The following is a 3,248-nucleotide window of genomic DNA, read 5'->3' as shown; positions in this document are numbered from 1 at the left end:
TTATGAATTTTCTATAATATTGAAAATAGAAACATGAAAGTATGCATGTAGAGCCTGGATTAAGTGAGAAACTATAAAAGGGGACTTTTTGGTACTTTTTTGTTCTTCAAAAGGTACTTTTTGAATTTTCTATAATATTGAACCTAGAAACATGAAATTAAACATGTAGAGCCCGAATTAAGTGAGGACCTATAAAAGGGGACTTTTTGGTACTTTTTCGTCCTTCGAATGGTACTTTTTGAGTTTTCTATAAAATTTAACCTAGAAACATGAAATTAAGCATGTAGAGCCTGGAGTAAATGAGAATCTATAAAAGGGGACTTTTTGGTACTTTTTCGTTCTTCAAAAGGTACTTTTTGAATTTTCTATAATATTGATCCTAGAAGCATGAAATCAAGCATATAGAGCCTGGAGTAAATGAGAATCTATAAGAGGGGACTTTTTGGTACTTTTTCGTTCTTCAAAAGGTACTTTTTGAATTTTCTATAATATTGAACCTAGAAACATGAAATTAAGCAAGTACAGCCAAGATTAAGTGATAACCTATAAAAGGGGACTTTTCGGCACTTTTTCGTTCTTCAAAAGGTACTTTTTGAATTTTCTATTATATTGAACCTAGAAACATGAAATTAAGTACGTAGAGCCCGGAGTAAGTGAGAACATATAAAAGAGGACTTTTTGGTAATTTTTCGTTCTTCAAAAGGTACTTTTTGTGTTTTTTATAACATGAAATTAACCATGTGGAGCCCGGAGTTAATGAGAATCTATAAAAGGGGACCCTTTGGTAATTTTTCGTTCTTCAACTGGTACTTTTTGAGTTTTCTAAAATATTGAATATATAAACATAAATTTAAATAGGGGACTTTTTGATATTGCAGATATATATACATTTACAATAATATTTATTTTATTCCATTACGATGAGGGAAGCGAAGCACACTGGGTATAGCTAGTGTCATATATTTTCTTTTCTCTATATTTTCCCCTATACATATGCAAAATACTCTTTGGGATATGTTAGTTTTTCTTGGCATCAAATTTTTTAGTTTTCCTTCTTTTTATAACTTTAAACACCTTAAATTTGTTTTTCATATTTAAAACAAAATAAACAAAACTACATATTGAAATTGCAATAAAAAGTCTTGTGTATACAGATGACGTTGCATGCAACTAATTAACACAACATTTCCTTAAGAACACACGTAAACTTTTGTAAAATCATATTAATTCTAAATTTAGTTGGTGGAGTTGTTTGTGGCAAGGTAATGTGTCTGCAGCAGCTGCATTCAACTCTTTATCGAAAAACTTATTAATTAATTAAGTTGTTAATTTTAAATTTATTTTCGTAAAAATGTTTTATTTGTTGCCATGTTATCATAAGGTGTCCAAATGAAAGACATACTGGGAGCAAGTGTTTAGGAATATTTCTTGGTTTGAGGTGATTAAGTTGATTTTAAAAGGAGTGTTGTTATAAAAAATATTTTAGAAATTAATGTGACGCTATTAATCAGTTATTTGTTACTTCTGATATCTTAGAAGATTAAAAAGTATAAATTCTGAGAATTCACTAAGTTTAGATTGCTCCAACTGAGTGTGGGCATTCGTAAAGTCGCTTTAGACCGATTTTGCTGATTTTCAATACCAAACTGCTTAGGACAATAATTAATATTTTGGGTGAATTTAGTTGATTTCCTTGGCTTAGTTGTAATGTGAGTGTGTTTTAGGTTGGATCCGGAGTACATATATTTTGTTTGGTCTCAGATGAATATTTCTTAGTGTCATACACGGAATGACAAACTTATTGTACCCTCTATCACCATTGATATTGGTGGAGGGTATAAAAATGAATGAAACTTCACAAAAAATAAGTGTTGTCGAGTTTAGATTTTGAATTAGGAACTCATGGGTCCACCAGGGGCACGGTTAAAGGTTTACAACTTACACTTCAGGTATGTTAAATTTTTTTCGTCTCACATGCTTAAAGAGGAAGTTTTGTCGAGTTCAAATTTTGAATTTGGACCTAATGGGCCATCCAAGGGCGAGGCCATAATTATAATACACATATGCACAATTATCGAACAGAATATGTAGAGAACTTTGAAACACTAATCCCAGATAGAATGTCATGGTCAAGCGGAACAGAAGGTTAGGTTAGGTTTAGAAGTGTTATGCACAATAAAAAGATGCATATCCACTAGGAAACTATAAGGTCCATTGTGGTTCCCTTCAAAGAGTGAAGATTCAAAAATAGAGAAACAAAAACGCTACAAGAAAAACCAGAAAGACAGAAAAAGATATATAAAAAGGATAGATATTTACAAAGTCAGTACCCTAAAGAGTAAAGAGATGAGAGAGAAAATCTTTGTCACCCTATAAAGCCCAGTCAAAGAAATGACTAATTCCAAGGGTAAAGACCATCCATATCCCCCATTACGACATGAAACCTATTTCATACCCATTTCAGCCTAAGATTCTGTATCCTAGTGCACTAGCAAATGATATGTTCGATCGACTCTATTTCCTCCTCATCTTCGCATTACCTGCAATAATCCAGTATATTTCTGTTCCACTTACTGACAAAGGCCCTGACTGAGCAATGCCCCATTAGTATCCCTATCAGAATCCTTAGACTGCGTTTATCCAGTCCTATAAGTATTTTGGTGCCCCCATACCAAGTTTTGACCATAGCTTCCCATGACTAGATACCGAAGCATTAGTCATAGTAAGCTTTAGTCACGATGTGTACTTAAGCCCTCACATCACGAAAAGATAGTTACCCTTAGCGAAGCGGAACAGTAAATACCGATAAGAATCCGTTGATACATGGATGGTTCTAAATTGGGGGACAAAGCGGGCCTGGGCCAAAAACAGAAACATACTTTCGTTTACCTAATCAGAACACTAGTTTCCAGGTAGAAGAACGAACAAAAACGGATTGAATAAATTGGATTAGAATAAATGTGGCGCCAACAGGGGCTAATATATTTACCGACAGCCATAAGGCAATTAGGGCGATATCAGGTGATAAAGTTAAATCTAAGACCGTATTGTATGAAAACTTTAACCGAGAGTATCTCCCAGAGGTAAGCTTTACATGATATGGGTAAAGATCAATCGGAAGTAGTTGGCAACGAAAGAGCGAATGTAATAGAATTAAAGGAAATGGAGCTTGAGGTAGTTTACCTCGACGCAATGAGGACTGAATTAAAAATATGAGTGAGAGAACTCCATAAGGCCTCTTCTAATAA

The sequence above is a fragment of the Lucilia sericata genome, unplaced genomic scaffold (genome assembly GCF_015586225.1).
Source record: "Lucilia sericata isolate MDLA Ls3-8-SP2 unplaced genomic scaffold, ASM1558622v1 Contig000871F_arrow, whole genome shotgun sequence".
NCBI classification, from domain to species: Eukaryota; Metazoa; Arthropoda; class Insecta; order Diptera; family Calliphoridae; genus Lucilia; species Lucilia sericata.
This window is presented reverse-complemented; position numbering follows the sequence as displayed.